Source organism: Aotus nancymaae, unplaced genomic scaffold (assembly GCF_030222135.1).
Source record: "Aotus nancymaae isolate 86718 unplaced genomic scaffold, 86718_ANA_hifiasm-v0.15.2.pri h1tg000030l, whole genome shotgun sequence".
NCBI classification, from domain to species: domain Eukaryota; kingdom Metazoa; phylum Chordata; class Mammalia; order Primates; family Aotidae; genus Aotus; species Aotus nancymaae.
In genome coordinates this window covers 3,810,853-3,838,263 of record NW_026988443.1, presented here as the reverse complement: position 1 = coordinate 3,838,263, position 27,411 = coordinate 3,810,853, and the positions used below count along the sequence as shown (strand labels likewise).

General features: G+C 39.1%; 1 protein-coding gene across 1 annotated transcript in view; it reads left to right on the top strand.

Annotated features, from left to right (window-relative positions):
• The window catches only part of N4BP1 (NEDD4 binding protein 1), a 75,684-nt gene that overhangs the window by 12,480 nt on the left and 35,793 nt on the right, over window positions 1–27,411 (top strand). The window lies entirely within an intron of this gene.

The window sequence follows — 27,411 nt, the reverse complement described above, 5'->3', positions numbered from 1 at the left end:
CAGAGTCAAATCATAAACTGAATTCCTTCTTGAGGTTAGTTTGACCTATTTCCAGGAATGAATACCGACAGTTCCAAGGTTAGAAGCAAGATGGAGTCAGTCAGGTCTGATTTATTTCACTGTCATAATTTCCTTAGTTACAGTTTTTGCAAACCCTCCCTTTGGATTTAACAGCACCTTCTTTTTAAGGTGTGGGCTGTAAAGTTGGGAAAGGGCTGTCAGTCACTCTGGCTTCTTCCTCCTAATGGGGCATAGTAGGGGAAGGTGTTGACCCTAAGGTGAGTGGAGTGGAACTGCTTTGCAACTGCGTGTAGTCACGCAGGCCAGGCTGAGGTTCTAAGGCTTCATGACAAAGGTGTTAGTATTCTCATCTGTGGTTTTAATACAGCATTAAATAGACAGGGGAATAGCACGCCATTCCAGTCAAAGCCTTGGTAAAATAACCAGTTTCTCCCATTGTGTCCTGTTAGAAAAGAAAACATTCTTATTGCATTTATTCAAATAATTACAGTTTTCTTTCTTTTTCTATTTCTTTTTAGACAGAGTCTCATCTGTTACCCAGGCTGGAGTGTAGTGGCGTGATCTCGGCTCACTGCAACCTCCACCCCCTGGGTTTAAGCAATTCTCCTACCTCAGCCTCCCTAGTAGCTGGAACTATAGGCATGCGCTACCACACCCTGCTAATTTGTGTACTTTTAGTAGAGATGGGGTTTTGCCATGTTGGCCAGGGTGGTCTTGAACTCCTGGCCTCAAGTGATCTGCCCTCCTAGGCCTTCCAGAGGGGTTACAGTCATGAGCCACCACACCTGGCCAAGAAAGTTTTCTTGGCTCTGAAAAAAAAAGATCAGCAACATTTTAAGCAAAAAAAGTAAAGAAAAAGATTAGTTTTCTGTTCAGTCCATTCAGTTAACTCCTGTTCTGCTTGATATTCATGAACATTTTAGCGATCCATGAGAGTCCTGAAAGTTTTTTTATTCTAATGTCACAATCTCCAGTGTTATTAGAAACTTGTATTCAGGAGCACCTGTTGAAGTTTTAGAATTATATTTATAATTACAAATTATAAAACCATCTTCTAAAGAGGATCAAAACAAGACAATTGTCTGTGGATGAAAAAACATTTCAGGGCAGCCACACTCAAGACACAATTGACAAGGAAATTTGTTACGTCTATGGCACACAGGAATTTAACATAATAATTATAATATTATTGCTAACATATAGTGAGGCATATCAGAATTATAGGAATCTCATAAAATTTTGTAATTCATACTAATAACGTATTTGTATGAATAACACCCAAAGAGAATTGAACACCATTTTATATTTTAAAATGTTCCCTTTGTTTAAACACTGGATATTAACCAGGCACAGTGGCTACACCTGTAATCCTAGCACTTGGGGAGGCTGAGGTGGGCAGATCACTTGAGGTCAGGCAGTTGAGACCAGCCTGGCCAACATGATGAAACCTTGTCTCTACCAAAAAATACAAAAATTAGCTGGGTGTGGTGGTATACGTCTATAATACCAACTACTTGGGAAACTGAGGCATGAGAATTGCTTGAACCCAGGAGACAGAGGTTGAAGTGAGCCAAGATCGCACCACTACACTCCAGCCTGGGCAACAGAGCAAGACCTTGTCTCAAAAAAAAAACACTGGATATCACAATGTCGAATCCCAGGTCACCATATGCCATTCATTTAGCCAAAATGATAACTCACAAATTTTAAAAAAGGAAAAACCTTTATTCTGGTAGAGAGGAGACAGCTCTCTTATCTCTGGTAGAGAGCTTTCCAAACAACAAGATCCAGTGAAAATAGCATGATGCCAACTGGATTTGTCTCTTTTTCCACATCCCCTGCTTTTTTGTAGTTTACTTTAAAAGGCAAACAAAAACCTCTTATTATCTTTAAATATTACATAAAAATTCTTTTCAAAAGAGAAAACCAAATTTCATGTTTGCATTAGTGCATCTTTAAGGCCAAAGCTAGTTTTTTTCTTTTCTTTTTTTTTTTTTTTTTGAGACGGAGTCTTGCTCTGTCTCCCAGGCTGGAGTGTACTGGCACAATCTTGGCTTATTGCAACCTCTGCCTCCTGGGTTCAAGCAACTCACCTGTCTCAGTCTCCTGAGTAGCTGGGACTACAGGCACCCGCCACTATGCCCGGCTAATTTTTGTATTTTTAGTAGAGATGGGGTTTCACCATATTGCTCAGGCTGGTCTTGAACTCCTGACCTTATCCCACCTCAGCCTCTCAAAGTGCTGGGATTATAGACATGAGCCACCACGCCCAGCTTAAAGCTACTTTAAATAGTATTTTACAAATCTATTTAGTTTTAATTAATTTGACCATAAGGTAAGATTCTTAAAAACTTTTTATAACCCTTTACAACATTTTTTGTTAAAGAGCAGAACAATGTTTTAGGACCCTATTGTGCTTTTATTCCAATGTTTAATTTATGGAAAACCAGAATAATACCCCTTTAACTTTAGCCAATGTGTTTTCACACATTAATTGTTCATAAACCTTCCACAACTCATTTAAACCTTTCGATTTTTCCTTTTTCACTTAACACAGTTGTTTAGCCCTCTAAACTTAGGCAAGAAATTCATATTCTCATGCCTTCTTATAATCTTTTACCAAAAGTACATTCTACTTTCCTTACATACCTTGTGTGTAGAACTGTTTCTTTAGTAGTCTCAAATACATGTTATGCTATTAACTCTTAGCAACATTTACTTTCAGTAAAAAACCTGGTTAGTAAGCGACTTGAATTATGTACCAGGTTTGGAGACTAGAACAGATACCAGTCAGAAGTGCATGTAAGGTCTGACTCTTTCCAGCATAGCTGGGGGACTTGGCTACCTCCACATGTCACCAGGCTTTACCTAGCTGTAAAGCAGGTAGGTTGTACAGTTGAATCACAGTGGCAGTTTATGAAGCATTTAGGAGACTTAATAACCTTTAAATTATACATTTCTTGCTTAAATTCCCTTTCATGACTTAGACCATCTACGACATACTTGGACTTTCTGACTTGTCCTAAACATCCCTCTCTTTAAACAACCAGTCATTTTACTTTAGGTCAAGAAATTACCATACATGATTAATTTATATAAAGTCTTTTCTTTATGGAGGCTAATTTCACATGTCCCCAGGCCTTATCTAGAATGTAATGGCTCCAAGGTAAGTATATTGAACAATTTTCAAAAGTTAAGCAGTTCATGACCTTAGAGCATTTAACAAACCTAATGAGACTATATATACAAGCTATATATAGCTTGTATATATAGCTCACCTAATTTAGATGAAATGTCTAAATTTTGAGGATATTTTTATTTACCAATCATCTTTAAAACTGTGTTTATTACCAAAAGATTACTAAAGTTATATGAACTAAAGGGCATTAGTTTTAGTGTTTCTGACAAAATATCTGATTTAAGTTGCTTATTTTTGTTTCAGCTAGTTAATTAGAGCTTTTTTATATAAACATCACACATACAACACTTACATAAACGATCCAGTAGTTGTAACATTTTTTCATTTGCCAATTTCTTAAGTTCAGATGGATTACCAGCTTCAGGGTGGAGCCCTTCAAGAATCAGGGCTGGGAAAGCATGTAGTTCCTAGGGCCTAAAAAGCAGGCACAGCTGAAAAGCCAAAAAAAAACCACTCTCAAAGTTAAGGGTCCCATTTTAATATTGCATCCTGGATTTTCAAAAGGAAAATGTTGTTGGAGAAGAGTGGAATGCTTTTAGCATGCATTTAATTACATGGCAACATAAAGCCAGCCCATTTTGTTCTGTTGTTTTTGTTTTTTTGATATGGAATCTTGCTATGTCACCCAGGCTGGAGTGCAGTGGCGTGATTTCAGCTTACTGCGACCTCCACTTGGTAATCAGTCCATTTTGTAATTAGCCCTTCCCCATGGGAGTCTCATCTCTCAGTAGAGGGTGGAGATTTTTCCTCCTTACTCTCCAGGTGGCCAAGAGCATGCTTCTCTGATTCATACATGCAGCGAGCCAAGTATTCCTCCATAACTGTTATTAGCCAACCCTTAAAGTATATTTTGTACCTAGTTATTACACATCAAGGCTATAAGCTCTCCCATAATGCAGAGTAATTTCTGATACACCCAAAAGTTTTAAAAAAAATGTCAGGTTACATAATATAAAGCTGAACAGAGCCTTAGATTTTAAGAGTGATCTATTGGCTTTCAACTGGGGTTCCATGAGGAAAACAGGTTTTTTCCATGTTACCAGATTTCGAAATTATCAGTTTTCTCATGTGGGCATCAGGAGGGCAAAGTGGAGAAATAATTCAGTTGACTGAGAAGAAAACTTTTTCTCAAAAACAACCAATATCCGAGAAGAGAGAGAGAAAAAACAAGAGGCCTTTTAAAATATATACAGCTTTTATAACCATTTTTAATTAAGCTGATTTTAACCATAGAGCTTTAAAAAAAATTTTTTTTTGTTAAGCTTTTATTATCAGACTCTAGCCAGGACAGTCAATATTTCTGGCTTTTGAACTTTGCCTTAGGTAACCTCCCATGTGAAATTAATAAGTTTTAGCTAAGATTATAACTTAACCATGGATGTATAATTTGTTTCAAAGAGATGGTAAGCAGTTTCTTTTTACAAGATATAGAATCTTCCCAAGGGTAGTTCAGAGAAGAAAAATTCAAGACTCAGGAAATCAGAAGCTAGCCATTGGGGTGGGGGTGGGACCCTCAGAAGTAGCAAAGTTATACAAATAAACTAGAGGGAATCATTTCTGAAGCCAAGAATTGAACCTGGGCCACCACTGTCAAAAGGCGAAAGCCTTGGCTACTGGGTTACAGCATTCAGCAGGTTCTATAGCTCTTCCCGGAAGGAACCTAGAGGAACCAATTTTAAACTTGCAGAGGCTTTTTTTAACTACTCAAGATTTTGAATCGCAAAATTCCTGTCCTCTGGATGGCAGAGATCAAGAGAAAATATCCCCACATGGTTATAAGGTTAAGCTCTCAAGGACATAAAACAGAGAGAAACTTCATCCGGTTTTGGTTTCAGGACTCCCTGCCAGACTGGCTTTTGAAAAGTGGGTTTATAGCAGTCCTGAGACCAGCATTCTGTCCTGTTACTCCTCTCTTAGTTACAGAGTAACACAAAGACAAATTTTTAACACCAAGGGCACCAGATTTGCTACTGCCTAAGGATCAGTCTCACGACTCCTTTTTTCTGTTAATCAAACCTTTCCAGAGGAGACAAACAGTGATGTTTACCTTTTGTGTGTGTACACACACACACACACACACACACACACACACACACAGAGTGAGAGAGACCAGAAGCTTGACTAGTAAGAATTTTATACCCTTTTTGCCAACATACCAGGTTACCTGGTTCCTTTTCTCTGCAGCTTCCAGCACAGAGTGGCTTTGATGACCTTGCTCACTCCATCATAGCTTTGGGGGCCAAGCCCTGTTACAAAAGAAAATCATCCTTGTCTGTTTTAAGGAATGATAGGCAAAAACTTCTCAATTTTGCAAGATGCTGCCCAATGGGCTGCATGGGGAGCCAAATTAATATTTTCCATCCCAGCCGAAGCAAAATACACATAAAAAATAGACACTAGTAACCTTGCTCAGACACCCAGTATCAACCTGGCAAGGCTCAAACTTTCTCCTGTAGGTCCCTGTTGTCTTTGATTCACTCCAGGTGGGGAGGAATGACCTCCAAACCATAATTTGATGGGTGGTCTCTGAGCAAGACTAAGAGCAAGTCATCCCGAGTCAAGCCTGTTAAGCTTTCTTCAGGGCCCTCCAAATATGACAAGACAAATAAAGGTTCTCCAAGTTAGGCCTGCTGTACTTCTCTGTCAGCAGTGTCTTCAGAGATCCCCTCCACATACAGAAACAAACACAAAGAAAAGACAGACATTAGGGCTTCCAAATCAAGATTCCTAACGAAGAATTCCAGAGTACCCCTTCCACCCTATTCTCCTATTTTTTGCCTGAGAAATCTCCTCTAAATCTTCTGGATTGAGGAGAAGTCTTCCTAACCAAGGCTCTTCGTACTAATTAAGGGGAGCCAACTGAAACCCCCCTGAAAGGAGCCGAACTGAGATAGACACTCCGTGGTGGAGCTGCAGACACTTAAACACTGTGGGGGCTACAGAACCATTTGGGAGACGGAAGGAGGCTTTGGATACTCACTGAACCAGATAGCCCATAATGGGGCTACAGACAGACACCCTGTGATAGGGCTGCAGTTATGGGACATCTCCCCAGGACTGTTTCTCCATTGCAATTAAATTCATGCACATTGGGTCGGCAGTGCCCTGCCAGTAGAGATGGTGCCAGAGTCAGCCCCTAGTCCAAGAGGTAGCAACTTGAGCTGGCCTCTGGATCCATTGCCAGAGCGATGCTACCAAATCACAGGTAGGTAGCCACAAGAGCAATCCCAGACAAGCCTCCAAATTTGTAACTGCTCAACAGGTTCACCTTGCCCTCTGTCTAGACAGAGCCAGTTTATCAAGACAAGGGAATCGCTGTGGAGAAAGTAATTCACAACACAGCTGGCTGTGTAGGAGACTGGAGTTTTATTATTATTCAAATCCCTCTCCGGAGCATTCAGGGATCAGTTTTTAAAGATAATTTGATGAGTAGGAGCTTGGGAAGTGGGGAATGCTGATTGCTGAGGTTGGAAATGGAATCATGGGGGTTGAAGTGAGGTTTTCTTGCTGTCTTCTGTTCCTGGCTGGGATGGCAGAACTGGTTGAGCCAGATTATGGGTCTGGGTGGTGTCAGCTGATCCATTGAGTGCAGAGTCTGCAAAATATCTCAAGCACTGATCTTAGGTTTTACAGTAGTGATGCTATCTCCAGGAGCAATTTGGGGAGGTTCAGACTCTTGGAGCCAGAAGCTGCATGACCCTTAAACCATCATTTCTAATCTTGTAGCTAATTTGTTGGTCCTGCAGAGGCAGACTGGTCCCCAGGCAAGAAGGGAGTCTTTTTGAGAAAGGACTATTATCAGTTTTGTTTCAGAGTCAAACCGTAAACTAAATTCCTTCCCAAAGTTAGTTCGGCCTATTCCCAGGAATGAACAAGGACAGCTCAAAGGTTAGAAGCAAGATGGGGTCTTTTATTATCAGACTCTAGCTAGGACATCGTGGAGTCAGTTAGGTCTGATTTCTTTCACTGTCATAATTTCCTCAGTTATAATTTTTGCAAAGGCGGTTTCACCAATCTACAAAGTGAATTCCTTTGGCAGGTTCTATACTTCTGATCTAGGGAAAAGTAACCCAGGTTGTTTTGTCATTATGACTGATGGGCTATAGATAAAGTTTTTCACGACTCACTGCTTGAGTTTTATTAATTAGCTAGAGCAACTCAAAGAACCTGGAGAAGACATTTACTGGTCAATTATAAAGGCTACAGATGAAGCAATGCATAGGGCAAGGTATGAGGGAAAGGGCTTAGAGCTTCCATACCCTCTCCAGGCACAACACCCTACAGGATAGCTACTAGCTCTCCTGAAACTCTCCAAAGCCGGGATTTTTAATGGAAGCCTCATTATATAGGCATGATTGATTAAATCATTGGCACTGATGGTCAAACTAACCTTCAGCCCCTGTCCCCTCCTGGGAGGTTTGAAGTAGGGCAGAAATCTTAACCCTCTCATTCTATTTTGGTCTCTTTGCTGACCAGCCCCATTCTGAAGCTATCTATGGATGCCAGTCATAGTTCAACTCATTAGCGTGTAAAAAGATTATCACTTTGAAATTCTAAGAATTTTAAAAGTTGTATGCCAGGAAATATATATTTGACAGTATCACAGTCCTACAAGGTAATGAAACCATGCTCTTTGGATTGTCTTTTATGCCAGACAGAAATCATCTGTATCTATACTGGACAAAAATGTACAAGTTATAATTAATTTCACAGATTCTGGACATTTAATATAAATGTCAAAAAATATATTCTCCTAGGACATACATTGGCATACGTTTTCTGTAAAGAGCCAAATGATAAATATTTTAGACTGTGGACCACAGAGTCTCTGTTTTATATTATTTTTTGTTTCAGTTTTTACAGCCCTTTAAAAACGTAAAAAGTATTTTTACCTCAGGGGTTGTATATACAGAAGAATCCAAGGGCTGGATTTGCACAAACCAGTATGGTAGCCACTACCCCATGTTGCTGTCTACATTACTTCGGTGAAATTAAATATTCAGATCCTTGGTTGCATTTTAAGTGCTAGTGGTCACATGTAACTAGTGGCCACCAATTTGGATAGTACAGCTATAGGACATTTCCATCATTGCAGAAGTTCTTTTGGACAGTGCTGCCCTAAAGTATTAAATAATCCTTGATTGGCTCTGCCAGACAATAGTATGACATTGAGGCTGGGCGTAGTGGCTCACGCTGTAATCCCAGCACTTTGGGAGGTCAAGGCAGGTGGATCACCTGAGGTCAGGAGTTCGAGACCAGCCTGGCCAACATAGTGAAACTCTGTCTCTACTAAAAATACAAAAATTAGCCAGGCATGGTGGCAGGCGCCTATAATCCCAGCTATCTGGGAGGCTGAAGCAGGAGAATCACTTGAACCTGAGAGGTGAAAGTTGCAGTTAGCCAAAATCATGCCATTGCACTCCAGCCTGTGCAATAAGAGTGAAACTCCATCTCTGGAAAAAAAAAAAAAAAAGTATGACATTGAAAGAACATGGCTTTTTTTTTTTTAACCTTATTTTCAGGGTTTTTGTAGTTTTTGTTCATTGCTTCCCTTACTGTATATAATATCTGGAGGTTATTCTTGATCACACACACACACACACACACACACACACACGCCTCATTGTGTTTGCAAGATGTATTGGGAGCTAGTGAGGCTAGGGAATTATCCTCAGGAAATTTCATAAGGAATCTTAATATTGCATTTTAAATAGCCAGGTGAGATTTTTGCTTTTTTGTTTTTGTCATCCTTATTGGCTCTTCTAAAACTAGGAAACCAACCTAAAAAAAAAAATCAAGAAATTATCTCTACATATTTCAGCTGTAGTATTTGTAAATCTAGATCAATTCCTCTCTTTTTAAAATTCCAAAAATCTGCTAAAATTTCTGGCCTTCCAGAAAGTGACTTCAATATAGAACAGAAGGCTGAGATCCTGCACGATAGGATAGGCACCAGGCCAGTTTCCTGAGCGTGAGTTCAACACATGAACTACAGTTCTTATTCTTTAATAGTGACCATTCTATACCTTATTAAATGAAATTCTTAATCATATAATTCCAGATATGACCTGGGTTGCACAATCAGTTTGTCTGATTCTGTTCTGGTAAAAAGGGGACCACATTCTTAATGATCTTATGCGAGTAACTGCATATCACAAAAATTGAAGAGAACCAGTGTAAGTATTTTTAATTTCTGGATTTTGAGAGTCAGGGAATACAAGATAACATTTTAAAGTTTTTTTTTTTCCATTTGTAAAAGCATAGCTTGCTAAGTGGCAGTTTTGTTAAAAATGAATGAACAGGGGCTTCTTATACCTGAGAGAAAATAGAACATGTAAAAAAAATCAACTATATTTCAAATAACTACAGTTAGATTTCTTTAATTAATTCCATCAGTCATTACATTATGTTCCACTGGATCTCGGGTTCACAAAGGGTCTCAGAAATCTCAACTGAGTCCTTTGGTGTAGTCTGGCCAGTTGTTTAAGGGATGTCGCTTATACTCCAAAGTCTGTATCCATGAGTCAGTTTCCTGAAGTATCAGTAGTCAGTTGTCTAGCATAGTCCCTTCTGCAAGACTCCTTGACTGTCATCCTTTGTTGTAGACCCACTTTCTATACTGTAGTCAATAGCAGAGGTATATCACAAGGAAGAGAGGAAAGAAGAAACCACTTGTTAATAACAAGACTGGATAACCGTAGTCAGTTTATACAGTAACCAACAAAATCGGGATGGAGGAGAGTTAAAATCTATTACGGTATAGTACATAACTGTTAATTAAGATTGAAGCAATGTTTATCTGAAAGCTAAGAACATATTGTGGGCGTTGACAAGGCCCTGAGGTCTTCCAGTCTATCTTGTAAAGTGCGTAGTCTGTTTAAAAAAAAGTTAAAAGTTTTTATCTGTACAAAAATATCCAGAGAAGACCATGCTTCCCATTTGATTTGACAGAACCTAATAATGTTGAGCTATTTAAGGAATACAGAACACCCCAAAGAAATTAGTTTTAGCATCCTTCTTGTTACAAGGTGAAAAAAAAACCAAATATTTGTGATTTCCCAGGGACCTTTAGGAACCTCCAGAGATAGTTTAGATGTAAAAGACAGAGTTGCATGCTACTCAGCAATAGAAAAGGACAGATGACTATACATTGCAACAATGTGGATTAATCTCAAAACTATCATGCTACATGAAAGAGCCTTACCAAAAGAGTATATATACTGTTGTGATTCTGCTCTTGCTACGTTCTAGACAGGGGTAAACTAATCATAGTTATGGTGAAAAAAAAATCAGAATTAGGACAAAACGACTGGAAAAAGACATTAAACACAGACTGGGTATTAGATTAAGAAACTGTGTTTTGTTGGGTGCATTAATGACATTGTGGTTATATTAAAAAGAACATGTGTATGTGTGTGTTAAATTATATACTCTGTGGTTAGGCATGGTGGTGTGCACCTGTAGTGTCAGCTACTTGGAAGGCTGAGGTGGGAAGATGGTTTGAGACCAGCATTTGAGACTGCAGTGCAGACCGCAGTGCACTATGTTCACACCTATGAAATCACACCATCTGGACAACAAAGTGAGACCTGTCTCTAAACAAAAGTAAAAAATTATATTCTGTGTCTGTCTCACTTGGAAATTAACTGCATATTCCAAAGAGTAACGATTAATCAGTCTAACCAAAGTCTTGAAGTTAATAAATGATCCTGGAAGCTATGCTTACCTTGACAACTGAGCAACATCCAACTTCTGGTATCAAAAAGTTTGTCTGAGTTGGACATGGTGGATCACGAGGTCTGGAGATCGAGATCGTCCTGGCCAACATGGCAAAACCTTGTGTCTGCTAAAATACAAAAAATGAAAAACAAAAAATTAGCTGGGCATGGTAATGTGCACCTGTAGTCCTAGCTACTCTGGAGGCTGAAGCAGGGGAATTGCTTGAACCTGGGAGGCAGAGATTGCAGGGATTGTGCCACTGCACTCCAGCCTGGGCGACAAAGCAAGACTCCATCTCAAAAAATAAAAAAAAAAATTTTAAAGTTTGGCTGTCTGGGTGCCATGGCTCACACCTGTAATCCCAGCACTTTTGGAGGCCAAGGGGGTGGATCATTGACATCAGGAGTTCAAGACCAGCCTGGTCAACATGGTGAAACCCCATCTCTACTAAAAACACAAAAATTCGTCGGGCACGATGTGCCTGTAGTCCCTGCTACTCAGGAGGCTGAGGCAGGAGAATCACTTGAACCCGGGAGGTGGAGGTTACAGTGAGCTGAGATCAGGCCACTGCACTCCAGCTTGAGCAACAGAGTGAGACTTTGTCTCAAAATAAATAAATAAATAAAATAACCAGGTATGGTGGCACATGCCTATAATCCCAGCTACTTGGGAGGCTGAGACTGGAAAATCACTTGAACCCAGGAGGCGGAGGTTGCAGTGAGCTGAGATCACACCACTGCACTCCAGCCTGAGCGACAGAGTGAGACTCTATCTCCAAAAAAAATAAGTTCGTCAATATTATAATTTTATTTAGTTGGACATGTAATTTTATATAATCATTTATATTTTTTTGAATAGAAATAGGCTCACTATGTTGCCGAGGCTGGCCTTAAACTCCTGGGCTCCAGCAATCCTGGCTTGGCCTCCCAAAGTGGTAGGATTACAGATGCGAGCCACCACACTGGGCCAAATTTTAAACTTTTCATGATCAGAAATATAGATGAGTAATATTAGCCTACTTGGTCAGTAAGCCAGTAAAGCTTAAGAATTATTAATAATCTCTGTCACAAAAAAAAATTAATAAAAAAATGTATAGGGTGGGTGTCGTGACTCAACACCTGTAATCCTAGCACTTTGGGAGCCTGGGCGGGTGGACCATTTGAGGTTAGGAGTTCGAGACCAGCCTGACCACCACATCTCTACTAAAACTACAAAAAAATTAGCCGGGCATGGTGGCAGATCCCTGTAATCTCAGCTACTTGGGAGGCTGAGACAGGAAAATCACTTGAACGCATGAGGCAGAGGTTGCAGTGAACTGAGATCACACCACTTCACTCCAGCCTATGTGACAAGAGTGAGACTCCATCTTTTTTTAAAAAAAAAAAAAGAAATGTATATATATATTATATTCTATACTGGTAAAATCAGGGAAAGGATATTTATTTTTAAATAAGTATTAAATAATACTGATTTGTCTGAGAATTATTTTGATTAAATGAATTTGGATTCTTAAATCACAATGATTTTGAAGTATTGGTTTCTGTGAGTTTTGGAGTTTTTCTTTTTGTTGTTTTTTAAGAGATGGTGATCTTCAGTTTCCCAAGTAGCTGTGACTACAGGCATCTATCACTACACCCAGCCTGGGTTTGTTTTTTTTTGTCCTTAAAAGGCTAACATGTTTAAAGTATTAGATGTTTAGTTTCATTATGTTTTAGGAATTCTAAGATTATAGAGTTAATGAAGTGCTTGTAATTCTCTGTCAACCAACTAGAATAGAGATTGTTTGAGGAACTTTATAATCTAATGTATTAATAGCCCTGGAGATATTTCTCATTGATACCATGAAAAATAAACTTTTCTTATAGTCACAAATACACAGAGAACTTTCAGCTTCAACAGTCTTAATCACAGGTAAAAATAATTGAGAAACACATAACTGGTCCAGATTTCAAAAAGGCAGTCTTTCATTGGTCCTGAGACATGATCTTGCACTAACAAAAACACAGAAATGACTAAAATCAGATTTTCTTGAAGTGTCTCATCTGACAGAAAATAGATCCCTATTGTCTACCTGAAAGACCACCACATGGTCAGACCATAAAATCAGATTCCTAGCAGAGATCAGTTATCAGCCATGCATAGACCAGATTCATGTATACAGAGGTTACAGTTGAAACTGCCCTAGTGATTCATAGCCACTGGTCTCTGGGCCAGTATGGAAAGGCACATGTGGCTAAGAACCATCAACCGAAAACACATTATCAGAAGAAAAGGAGACAACAGAGAAATAGCAGAAGTAAAATTATCTTCCTGCTTGGTATTCTCTTGGTACCCTGGGAGCCAAAATGAGACATGCTTGGATTCAAGGAGCTGACAAAGTGCCCTCCTGGTGCCACTTAGTTTAGTAGCTCCAGCAAGTGAGAGTCCCTTTGGGCATCTGAGTGGGTCCTACTTTACTGCCAAAGTGTAAAAGTTTTTTTGAAGTTATGTAAGCGTGACTTTCAGACAGGTAACTCATGAATGAGGGACTAGCAGGAATGTAGAAGTGGGTCAAAGAGCACTTGAAGTTTTCAAATTTATTTATTTTTTAAATTGACAGATAAAATTGTATTTATTATGTTTCCGTGATGTTTTGAAGTACATATGTAGTGTGGAATAGTTAAAGCTAGCTAATTAACATGCTTCACATAGTTGTCATTTTTGTGGTGAGAACACGTAATATCTATTCTGTTAGCATTTTTCATGAATACAATATATTGTCATTAACTGTAGTCACCGTGCTGTACAATAGTTCTGTTGAATTTATTCCTGCTATGTAACTGTAATCTTGTGTCCTTTGACCAACATCTCCAGAATCCCTTCCCTAAACTGTGCCAGCCTTGGATAACCACCATTCTACTCTGTGTGTCTAGGAGACCAACTTTTTTAGATTCCACTTACATTATTTGTCTTTCCATGCCTGGCTTATTTCACTTAACCTCATGTTTTCAGGTTTATCTATGACGTTGCAAATACCAGGATTTCTTTTTTTTTTTTTCCCTATGGCTGATTAGTATTCCATTGTTTATATTTACCATATTTTGATATTTGCAAAAGGGTCCTGGAACCTATCCTCTGTGGACACAAAGGGATGACTGTATATAACATTTTCTATTTTATTAATATTATTGTTTTATGTATTGATTGATTGAGACAGGGTCTCACTCTGTCACCCAGGCTGGAATGCAGTGATGTTGTCATAGTTCACTGCAGCTTCAAATTCCTGGGCTCAAACAATTCCCTCTTCTCAGCTTCCTGAATAGCTGGGACCATAGGCGAGTTTACCACCATGCCCAACTACTTTTTAAATTTTTTTAGAGATGTGGTTTCCCTGTGTTGCTCAGGCTGTTCTCAAACTCCTGAGTTGAAGTGATCCTTCCACGTTGGCATCCCAAAGTGCTAGGATTACAGGCATGAGCCACTGCACCCAGCCAAGAATTTTTTTCATGTATGATAGCCCCCCTTATCCACTGGGGATACATTCTACTCCCAGTAGACACCTCAAACCTTGGATGGTACTGAGTTCTATATATACAATGTTTTTTTTCCAATACATAGATACCGATGATAAGATTAAATTATACCTTAGGCACAATAAAGGATTAACACCACTTACTAATAATAGAAAAAATTATAACAATATACTCTAATAAAAGTTATTTTCTTACTGAGTGGAGAGGTTTCATCTCTGCAATTAAAGGAAGCTATTTACTGCTTCTCTTTGGCATGTCCAAATTGCCAACATTACTACTCTTGTATTTTGGGATCATTATTAAGTAAAATAAGAGCTACTTGAAGATGGCCCCTAGATACTGCTACAGTCGATGTGATAACCAGGGCAGCTGCTGTCTGTTGGGCAGGTAGTATATAGAGCATGGATGCACCAGACAGAGGAATGATGTCAATACTGTACGATGGAAGATTTCACTGCACTGCTAAGAAGAGGGCACAATTTAAAATTTATGACTTGCTTATTTCTGGAGTTTTCTATTTAATATTTTCGTAACATGCTTGACCAAGGGTAACTGAAGCCACACGTAAGGAGGGACTGACTACTGTACCTGTTGGCCATTTTTATGTCTTCTTTTGATAAATGTGTCTATTCAAATCTTTTGCTCATTTTTTAATTGGGTTGTTTTCTTGCTTTAGTTATTTTGAGTTCCTTTTATATATTTGGATATTAACCTCTTTTCATGTGTACAGTTTGCAAATATTTTCTCATTCTGTAGGTAATCTCTGTTGATTGGTTTCTTTCTTGTGCAGAAGTTTCTATTTGATGTAATTTTGTTAGCCTGTTTTTGTTTTTGTAGCCTCTGCATTTGGGGTTATATTTTAAAAAATCATTGTTCAGACCAATGTCATGGGGCTTTTCTTCTATATTTTCATCTAGTAGTTTCATAGTTTGGGGTCTCAACTTTTAAGTCTTTAATCCATTTTTAGTTGATTGTTGTATATGATGTGAGATAAGGAGCTAATTTCATTATTTTGCATGTGGTTATATACTTTTCCCAATATATTTATTGAAGAGATTGTCCTGGGATATCATTCCATTTATTTGTGTCTTCAATGTCTTTTGTCAGCATTTTCGTTTTCAGCGTAAGATTTTTGACCTCCTTGGTTAAATTTATTCCTAAGTAGGATTAATTGTTTTCTTGATTTCTTTTTCAGATAGTTCACTATTAGTGTAAAAACACTACTGATTTTTGTGTTGATTTTGTATTCTGCAACTTTATTGAATTCTGTTTTTTTGGTGGACTCAGGGTTTTTTTAATGTAGTAAGATCATGTCATCTGGGAACAGTTTAATTTTTTCTTTCTAGTTTGGATGTCTTATATTTCTTTCTCTTGCCTAATTGCTCTAAAACTTTGAATACTATGGTGAAAGAGCAAACTTCCTTGTCTTGTTTCAGATCTTACAGAATTTTTCCTTATTAAGTATGATATGAGCTGCAGATTTGTCAAAAGTGGTATTTATTGTGTTGAGGTGTTGAGATTTTTTTTTTTTAATCATGAAAAGACATAGGATTTTATCAAATGCTTTTTGGCATCCAATGAAATGATCATATGGCTTTTGTCTTTCATTCTGTTAATGTAATGTATCCTTTTTTTTCATTTGCGTTTGTTCAGCCATCCTTGCGTTCCTTGGATGAATCCTCCTACTTGATTATAGTGAATGATCTTTTTAATGTGTTATTGAATTATCTTTCCTATTACAGTAGTCTCTTGTCATTTGTAGGCAATTGGTTCCGGGATCTCTGACGGATACAAAAATCTGCAGCTGCTCAAGTCCCTGAAATAAAATGGTGTGTGTAGTGTTTGCATATAATCTATGTACATTTTCTTATATATTTAAATCATCTCCAGATGATTTGACCTCCTTGATCTACTTATAATGCCTTATACAATGTAAATGCTATGTAAATAGTTATGTTGTATTCTTTAGGGAATAATGACAGTAAAAAAGTCTATATGTGTTCAGGACAAATTTAAATTTTTTTCTGAATATTTTCGATCTGTGGTTGGTTGAATCCATGGATGTGGAACCCATAGATAGAGAAGGCCAACTATTTTGTTTAGGGGTTTTATGTCTGTGTTCATCAGGGATATTGTCCCATAGTTTTATTTTTTTGTTTTATCCTCGTCTGTTTTTGGTACCAGGGTAATGCTGGCCTCAAAAATGAATTCGGAAGTATTTCCTCCTCTTCAATTTTTTGGAAGAGTTTGAGAAGAATTATTATTAGTTCTTCCTTAAATGTTTGGTAGAATTAAGTAGTGAAGCAAGACATCAGCTCCTGGGCTTTTCTTTGATAGAAGACTTATTATTACTGATTTAGTCTCACTCATTGTTAGTCTCTTCAGGTTTTCTGTTCATAATTCCATCTTGGTAGGTTGTATGTGTCAAGGAATTTATCGATTTCTTCTGAGTTATCCAATTTGTTTTTGTATAATTCATAACAGTTTTTTATGATCTTTTGTTTATCTGTAGTATCAGTTGTCTTATTACTTTTTCATTTCTTATTTTGTCTTTTTTCTTAGTCTAGCTAAAGGTTTGTTAATTTTTAGAATCTTATTTTAAAAAACAACTCTTCATTTTAATTATCTTTTCTATTTTATTTTATGTATTTCATTTATTTCTCCTTTAATCTTTCATTTATTTCCAATCCAATCTTAATTTCCATCTGGGTTTCACCCTGTTGCCCAAGCTGGTCTTGAACTGAAAGTGGGGTGCTGATGTTCCCTACTATTATTGTATTATAGTCTGTCCCTTCAAATCTATTAATATTTGCTTTATGTACTTGAATGTGTGCATATATATATACACACATAGTTGTTATATTGTCATGCTGAATTGACCCCTTTATTATTTTATAATGACTTTGTTTCTTCTAATAGTTTTTGACTTATTTTTTTTATCTGATACAAGTATAGCTACGCCTGCTTTCTTCTGGTTTTCCATTCACATAAAATACCTTTTTCTATCCCTTCACCTTCAATCTGTGTGTGACCTTACTGGTGAAGTGAGCCTCTTGCAGGCAGCATATACTTGGATCTTATTTTCTTTTTCAATCACTTCTCTGATCAATTTACATTCAAGGTTATTATTGATGGATAAAGACTTCCTACTGCCATTTTGTTAATTGTTTTCTAGTTGTTCTGTACTAGAATTTGTGTATTTATTAGCATTAAAAAAGATTGTTGGAATACAGTTGCTGTGTTAGATACAGATTGACTAATACCTTACAGAGCAATGTTACTGTGACCTTTTTGGTTACTTTTCTAGCAGGCTGAGAAAGTTAGCATCTCTGTCTGCTGGACAAAAATCTACATTTTCATGTTTAGCTTCACAGTCTAGACCCTAACCAGTAATGAATAATATGTTAGGCAAAGTTATATTTCCTAGAGAATTAAATAATCTTTGAGTGGGCCTAAGAGAGTGCTCCCTTATATTTGAAAGGCCATTTTTTCCCTTTATTTAGAAGTATTTGATAATTTTCTTTAACTTTATTCAGACTACTAAAATGAAACTCCCTTCCTTGCTTTTTGGCCATTCTCTCCTCCTTAAAACAATGTTAACCAAATCATTGATAACTAGGCTGGATGTCAGCCTGTCTTCCTGAACCTCCTAATTACTGTTCTGACATGTACTTCTTAGACAATTATTGATTAGTTCAGGGTTTCTCAACATTGGCACTGTTGACCTTTTGGGCAGATAGTTGTTGTGTGGGCTGTACTGTGCATTGTAGGATGTTGAGCAGCTTTTCCGGCCTCTACCCTCTAGGTGCCAGGAGCATCCTCTTGGTTGTACCAACTAGCAGTGTCTCCTGACATTGTCAAATGCCCCCAGGAAGGGCAAAATCTCCCCTGGTCAAGAACCATAGTTAAATGTCCAAGGCCAATCCCTACTCTTAATATAATACAATCTAGTATAGCTGTGATAAGTGCTATAATTTAAATAATAAGATACTGTTTGTGTAGAAAGCAGAGATTAATACACTTTGGATTTCTTGGAAGGCGCTTTTGGATTAGAGTAGAAGGAAGGAAAGTTTAAAGTAGGATACAGAAATAAGCACGTTAAAGTCTAGACTTCAGGGACTTTGCATATTGTTCTGAGAATCTTGAACATTAATCCTACACAGTGAGGAGCTTTAGAACATTTTTTAGCAAGGAGTGAAATTGGTATGTTTTCAGAAATAACTTTGGTACTGTAACAAAGGAATGGAGTGTGATAAAACTGACAATAGGAAGAAGAGTTTAGAATTAGTTGCCATATTCACAAGACTCTAAGTGCCTGTGTCACTGAAAGGGAACTTGGGCCAAGGATGGAGTGGAAGAAAGCTGTGAGCTCTGATTCAGACCTGTTAAGTTTGAGGCACATGTGAGATAACCAGGTGGAAGTGCTCAGGGTATAGTCTTGCAGCCTAAAAAAATAACAGTTGCTGCTTCTTTGAGAAAACACCAAATGGCGCATGATGCCAGTGTAGCTGGGGCCAATGAGGAGGTGGGTGGGGGGTACAGGAGGGCGACCCAGAGGGCCTGGGGGCCCTGGGATGAGGAACTGCAGAGGCTTCAGCAGTGGCACCTGGGGCCAGGGCCCCAACCAAGGAGTGGATGTCCATTACCAAGCTGGGCCACCTGGTCAAGAACATGAAGATCAAGTCCCTGGAGGAAATCTCCTCCCTGCCCATCAAGGAGTCTGAGATCTTTGACTTTTTCCTGAGGGCTCTCTAAAGGATGAGGTTTTGAAGATTATGCCAGTGCAGAAGCAGACCTGCACCAGCCAGCACACCAGGTTCAAGGCATTTGTTGCCATCAGGGACTACAACAACCACGTCAGTCTGGGTGTTAGGTGTTTGTTCCAAGGAGATGCCATCTGAGGGGCCATCATCCAGGCCAAGCTCTCCATTGTTTCTGTGTGCAGAGATTACTGGGGGAACTAGATCAGCAAGCCCCAAATTATCCCTTGCAAGGTGACTGCCTGCTGCAGCTCTGTGCTAATGCGCCTCATCTGTGCGCCCAGGGGCACTGGCATCATCTCGGCCACGGTGCCCAAGAAGCTGCTGCTGATGGCCAGTATTGATGATTGCTGCACCTTAGCCAGGAGCTGCACTGCTACCCTGGGCAACTTTGCCAAGGCCACTTTTGATGCCATCTCCAAGACCTATAGCTGCCTGACCTCCGACCTCTGAAAGAAGACTGTATTCACCAAATCTCCCTATCAGGAATTCACTGACCATCTCATCAAAACCCACACCATAGTTTCCATGCAAAGGACCCAGGCTGCAGCTGTAGCTGCAACATAGAGGTTTTATACAACAAAAATAAAGTGAATTATGCCTGTTAAGAAATGTTAAAGGTTAGAGGTGGAAATTTGGAGTTATCACCAGAACAGTAAAAGTTAGAATTACAACTTAAGAGTCTATGAGAGTATAGTTGAGGGAGAGGACCAAGAGAGAATTTTGGGAAATTTAAGGAGCAGTAGAGAAAGAAAGCAAAAAATTGGAGGGGACTAGTCAAAAGTAGGAAGTATCTCAAAAGTATAGAGAGGAAAGAATTTGTCATGGGGAAGCTGGTCAATGGTGTCTTGCTACATATAGCCCAAGCAGAATGAATACAAAGGAGGAGACTTTGGGCTTGGCATTAGTTGTCATTGTTGGCATTCAAGAAAGTGGTTTTAGTTTGAATGGGGGCAGAATCCAGAAGGCAAGGGATTGACAGTGAAATGGGGCTTAGGCTACTTTTTTCAAAAAGTGTAAAGCCAGGCATAGTGTCTTATACCTGTAATCATAGCACTTCGGAGACTGAGGCAGGAGGATTGCTTGAGGCCAGGAGTTTGCAGCTGCAGTGAGCTATGATCACACCTCTGTACTCTAACCTGGGCAGTAGAGCAAAACCTGTCTCTAAAATAAAAGTGTGAAGACGAGAGGACAGAAATGGAGTAGTCCTACGCATCAGCAGTGAATTTGAAGGAAATGTTCTGTAGGATGTGGGAAACCCAAGCATGTTTGTAGGCAGAGGGGCAGCAGTGGATAAACAGAGAAGTGATGAAGCCTGAGATAAGGCAGGATACAAAGACATAACTTTGAAAAAGCAGGAGGGAGAAGGAAGTCATGAAAGGTAGAATTTTTGGATAAAATGGAGGGGATTCACACATATTGACTTCTGGGCTCTGATCAAATACACATTTTACTAAGAATGAGAAGAATGACAATAGATATGATATTTGGGGACTTGAAGAGGTTCTTTGAGTATGAGTGAAGATCAGGAGACCTGAAAGTTTTTGAAGCTGTCAAATTATGGAGATTGACAGATGTAGTGGGGATGGAGTCTAGAGTAGACACATTGTGAGACAGCTGGTCCTGTCTCTAGGAGTACACTCAGAATCACCATGCAGGCAAGTGCATAGGAAAGGACTTGCCTGCATGGTGACTCTGAGTGTACTCCTAGAGACAGCACCCTTCCAGGAATGTACTTCATAGACATGTTAGAGATGAGGTTAAAGAAAAAGATGGAACAGACAGCAAATGTTGAAAGTATATTGGGGAAAAGATGGCTAATAAAAGCATTATTTATTTGGTAGCAGTCTTACATATAGATGGCTAAATAGAGACCTAAAATGGACCTGTTATAGATTTATAGATTAATGATTAACAGTTTGTTTTTTTCTGAGGCATATGTGGCTATTTCAGATTAATGTCTGAAAGTCATATTCTCCTTTTCTCTTGAAATATAGAACACCTCTTATGCAAGAATCTCCTAAATACAAAAAAAAAAAAAAAAAAAACTTTAGCATCCTAAAGTGTGCATCTAGCATTGAGAAGTACTGATCTGAGCCATTTTAGAAATTTCTCTTTAATATATTAAGAGCTTCCTTGGCTGTGTAGTTTCTCTTTCCCCAGTGACTTGTGGTTGACTTGAACGTCTTATATTGTGCCATGATGGAGTGATGCTCCTCACAGCTGGCAAGTATGTCATATCTACCCCCATGGTAGCTGGTCATGGGCTGCTGTGGTTTTTAACCATTGCGTGTGTTTTGAATTTGTTTTTTGCTCTGTTTGTCCATTGTCATTTGCTCCTCTATGCTCTTCAGGTAGCACTTGATGCTGTTCCTTCTACACTCAGCTACTTCTGAGAATATGCAGCCTGGGTGAAGCTGGCAGAGCCCCTTTAGTGTATGCACATACTAAGAAGTAGAAGATGCTGAGTAGTGGTGTGACGAAACCTTTCCCTAGGTCAAACCCTGCACACTCTTGAGCAGCTGCTTTGGTCATTTCTGGTTTTAGCTATGTTTTGAATGGCAGAAGTTGCAGGGAGCTCTCTCTCTGGATTTGTGAAATGTTATGATAGAGTTGAGAAAAACTGAGTTTATGAAAGATAGAATAATACAAATTCCATGTACCATATGAAAGAAAGTTACTTTAGATCATGCCCCTCCCCCATTTTTCTTAAAAGTCTGAGTAAAGTAAAACAGATTAAGAATGTTGTAGGATGGGGGAGATCACTTTTAACTAACATTAAAAGTGTTCAGATACCAAGTACAACCAATTCAAATGATGAGTATTTGGACTGCATTATCTTTCTTATCAGTGTAAGTAGTGGCCAAACATCTCAAATGTAATGATGCTGTATACTTTATTGTTCCCTTCTGAACTTGAATATAATAATCAGTTGTTGCTACTGAGTACTTCAGAAGAATAAATTGTTAATGAAATCTGAATCTTAGGGGATAATTGCTTTTAGGGGACCAAAAAAAATAAAGTGGGTTTGTGCATGTGAAGCAGTCATGAGCGTTTTGCACAGCTCTTTCCCAAAACTAGGGAGTAAATCTTGTGATACTAGTTTGAGTTATATGAGGAATAGTGTCAGACAGCCCTGTCTGTGGTGAGTATTTCTTTGCCAGTCTTGTCAGTGCTTACACATTTCCAGCACAGGAGACCCAAGAGCTCTCCTCTAGCCCTCTGTGATGTTCTCAGAGGATCTGACTCTTATAATTTTGTAATCCAAACAATATCTGAATATATTCCCCTAGATATCACTTCCTGTGAAAGGATTGTTGTATATGCTATGAGAAGTCAGTGGGTTTGTTTCTAAGTAATACCTCAGATTGAGAATTTTATAGTACAAAATTGCCATAAGTTCAAATATATAAGATTGACTTTAGTTGATTAAAATGTTGAGACTTTTGCGATTGTCATTTTAAAAAATGACAAAAAATTAAGGTTGTTCAACTGGTCTTATCTGTCTCAACATCCAGTTTAATTTTACATTTTATTTTGGTTGTATAGTATGAAGAACATTTGAAGTCATACAATTAGTTATAGATTTAACATTTTCAAACAGCTATTCTTGCATAATAATATTGAATTAAACTAATCCAGAAAACGAGAAGTAATAGAAAATGTTTATTTTGCAGATAAATTACTCATAATATTTCTTAACTGCTGACATTCCTTATCTCAAATATCAGACAAGAAACAAGCAAAACTACACAGTTAGAGCCAGAACTATCAGTGACACATCATAGCATGTTATGCCTCCACTTCAAAATTTTTTAATTAAAATTAGAAGGTGGGAAGTGTACTAAAATAATATATACACATGGTTTTAAAACAGAAAATCAAGTAGTACTAAAAGATTTGTGTGAACAGCAGCAGTTCCTTGCTTCCAACCCTCCCCTACTTCCTAGAAGTAACTTTTTACTGTTTTTGGCTGTTTGTTCTAATGGTTACCTAAGTAATTATAAATAATATGCAGTTGACCCTTGAACAACATTGGTTTGAACTGCACTGGTCTGTTTATATGCAGATTTTCTTCCGCCTCTTCTACCCCTGAAATAGCAAGACCAATCCCTCTTCTTCCTCAGTCTATTCAAAGTGAAGGTAAGGATGAAGGCCTTCATGAAGATCCACTTTCACTTAATGAATAGTAAACACATTTTCTCTTCCTTATGATTTTCTTAATGACATTTTCTTTCCTCTAGCTTACTTTATTATGAATACAGTATATAATACATTGAACATACAAAATTATGTTAATTGACTGTTTTCATTATCAGTAAGGACTCCAATCAACAGTAAGCTATTTGTAGTTTGGGAGAGTCAAAAAGTTGTAGGTGAATTTTCTATTGTGTTGGAGGGTGTCAGTACCCCTTACCTGTGTTTTTCAGGGGTCAGCTGTACTGCCATTTCTTCTCTTTTTTTTTTTTTTTTTTTAAACAGAGTCTCACTCTTATCACCCCAGGCTGGAGTGCAATGGCATGATCTTCACTCACTGCAATCTCCACCTCTTCTTAGGTTCAAGTGATTCTTCTGCCTCAGCCTCCTGAGTAGCGGGAACTACAGATGCACGCCACCATGCCTGACTAATTTTTGTATTTTTTTTTGAGACGGAGTCTCGCTCTTGTTACCCAGGCTGGAGTGCAATGGCGCGATCTCGGCTCACCGCAACCTCCGCCTCCTGGGTTCAGGCAATTCTCCTGCCTCAGCCTCCTGAGTAGCTGGGATTACAGGCACGCGCCACCGTGCCCAGCTAATTTTTTTTTTGTATTAATAGAGACGGGGTTTCACAATGTTGACCAGGATGGTCTCGATCTCTCGACCTCGTGATCCACCCGCCTCGGCCTCCCAAAGTGCTGGGATTACAGGCTTGAGCCACCGCGCCCGGCCTAATTTTTGTATTTTTAATAGAGATGGGGTTTCAACATGTTGGCCAGGCTAGTCTTGAACTCCTAACCTCAAATGATCCACCTGCCTAGGCCTCCCACTGTGCCTGGCTTATACTGCTGTTTCTTATCAATTGTAGGCATTATTCACTTTCTTTAAGATAAATGAGACAAAAGCTATCCCACTTTTTCTAATATAGTTATGTTTTTTAGTTACCCACTACAGAGCCAAGTACTATACTACATTTATGGGGGGTTTTTTTGGTACAACTTTTAATTTTTTTCCTGGATTTTTTTTTTTAAGACAGTGTTTTGCTCTGTTGCCCAGGCTAGAGTGCAATGGCACCATCTCAGCTCACTGCAGCCTCCGCCTGGGCTCAGGCAGTCCTTACACCTCAGCTTCCTGAGTAGCTGCTACTACAGGCACACACCACCATGCTCGGCTAATTTATTAACTTTTTGTAGAGTCTAAAAGTTAATTTTTTGTATTGCCCAGGCTGGCCTCAAACTCCTGAACTCAAGCGATTCTCCCACCCCAGCCTCCCAAAGTGCTGGGATTAGAGACATGAGCCACCATGCCCAAGCCTTTCCTGGAATTTGTATCTGCCCTGTTTTCATCCACTTGTGAAATGTATTATATATATATACCCTTAATGTTTTATAAGTACTTATTTCTATCTCTATTTAGCATCCTTTTTGGGAGAACACCCCTAAAACCTTGTTCCCTCCTCTAATCAGCTGGTTCCTCAGCTTGTCTGCTGCATAACTATGATGTTTGGACTTCTATTTGCCACTCTTGGGTTGTATAACTAATTATTTCATCTCCCTTATTTTTGGTGAATGTCACTGTCAGATAGGTTTCCTAAGAAAAGAATCCATAGGAGTAATTTTCTGGGTCTTTATGTTGTATTTGATACGTAATGTGATAAATATAGAATTATAGATTGAAAATCACCTTCCCTTAGAATTTTGGATACATTACTGCCTGCCGACCCCCCACCCCCATCATCCAGAACTGCTTTTGAGAATTTGTGGCATTCTTACTGTCATTTTTTATATGTCTTGTTCCCATCCTGCTCCCAGGATTTTTCTTGTGGGACTTTTGAAAGTAATCATGCCTAGGTATTTTGTGTTACCTTTCAAGATGTTTCTGTACTTTAGTTCCAAGAAAGTTGTAATTGTTTCACTAATTATGCTTGGCTTCTTATGTATTGTATTGTATTGTATTTATTTATTTATTTAGAGACAGGGTCTCACCCTGTCACCTTGGCTGGGGTGCAGTGGTGTAAACATGCCTCACTACAGCCTCAACTTCCCAGGCTCAAGTCATTCACTCACCTCAGTCTCCTGGCTGACTGGGACTGCAGGCACATGTCACCATGCCTGGCTAATTTTTGTGTTTTTTTTGTGAGATGAGATTTTCCATGTTTCCCAGGCCAGTCTCGAGCTCCTGGGCTCAAGTGACCCACCCGCCTCAGCCTCCAAAAGTGTTGAGATTAGAGGCTTGTGACCTCACCCAGCCTTCTTGTGTATTTTAGTTCTGGGAAATGCTGTTATGTTATTTCTGTGTTGATTGCCATTCTCTCTTTTTGAAATGCTAGTTATTTGGATTTGGGATATCCTAGGTGGACCTTTAAGGCCTCTTTTCTTATTTTCCCCATTTCTTTGTTTCATGGTACTTTTAGAAAGGTTACTTCCCTTTTGTCTTTCCGTTTTTCTATTGACTCTTATTTTGGCCATCATATTCTTAATTTGCCTGCATTTCTATTCTGATTCCTTTTTCTCTTTTTCTTCCTTCCTTTCCCTTCTTTTAGCATCATAATTCCTGTTGTGTGGGTTCAGTATCATCTTGTATCTGTTGAAACCACTAATTAAAATTTTGTGAAGGTTTTCTTTTGTGCCCTGCATTACCTAGTTTCCTGCAGTTCTCTGTGTGATCTGTTTAATTGCCTTCCAGCTTTTGTATTCAGGCCTTTCTTTCAGTGTGGGTGCTTTTGATGTTTGATGCTAACTCTGAAATGGAAGCTCTATATCTGGGCAGAATCTGTCAACAGGTGGGCTTTACCTTGGGTCAGATAGAGCAGTAGCCCCTTTTGAGAGAGTATTTCTTTCAAGGGTCTTTCATGTGGAGAATAAATCTCTCCTCTCCAGCTTGGCTAGTTGTTGCTGGTGGCCCACTCAGGAGATGTGATCAACTTTTCCTTATCCAAGTGGCTGCACAGTAATCTCAATAGTATTTGTCCCATGTAAATTCATCTATTCACTTATTCATTTTGAATGGGCAGCGTCACTTACATTAACAGGCAAGACGCTTCCAATTCTGGGTAAGATAGAGTAAGCAGGTCAGGCTCAGTGGCTCATGCCTGTAAGTAATCTGGCACTTTGGGAGGCTGAGGCAGAAGGATCCCTTGAAACCAGGAGTTCGAGGCCAACATGGTGAAAACCTGTCTCTACTAAAAATACAAAAATTAGTCAGGTGAGGTGGCACACACATAATCCTAGCTACTCGGGAGGCCAAGGCAGGAGAATCACTTGAACCCAGTGCCACTGCACTCCAGACTGGGCAACAGAGCAAGACTCTGTCTAAAACACAAACACACACACACACACACACACACACACGTTAGCAAGATTGCTGAATATTAAATCAATTAAAAAAATTAGCTGGGCATGGTGGTGCGTGTCTGTAATCCCAGCTACTCAGGAGGCTGAGGCAGGAGAATTGCCTGAACCCAGGAGGCGGAGGTTGCGGTGAGCCGAGATCGCGCCATTGCACTCCAGCCTGGGTAACAACAGTGAAACTCCGCCTCAAAAAAAAAAAGAGTAAGCACACTCTACCCTGTCAGTCCTACTGAATACAGCTATAAAACCCAGACAGAATGCATACAGCAACTATTTAAGGACACTGAAAAATATATAGTAACAGGCAGATTTAGAACAAAGACCAGAATTTAAGGTACCACCAGCCGGACACAGTGGCTCATGCCTGTAATCCCAGCACTTTGGGAGGCCGAAGCAGGCAGGTCACCTAAGCTCAGGAGTTCTAGACCACCCTGGGAAACATGGTGAAACCCCATCTCTACTAAAATACAAAAAATTCGCCGGGCATGGCAGTACGTGCCTGTAGTCCCAGCTACTCAGGAGGCTGTGGAAAAAGAATTGCTGGAGCCCCTTAGGCAGAGTTTGCAGCGAGCCAAGATTGTGCCACCGCACTCCAGGTTGGGCTACAGAGTGAGACTCCATCTCAAAGAAAAAGAAAAAGTACCACCAAACCA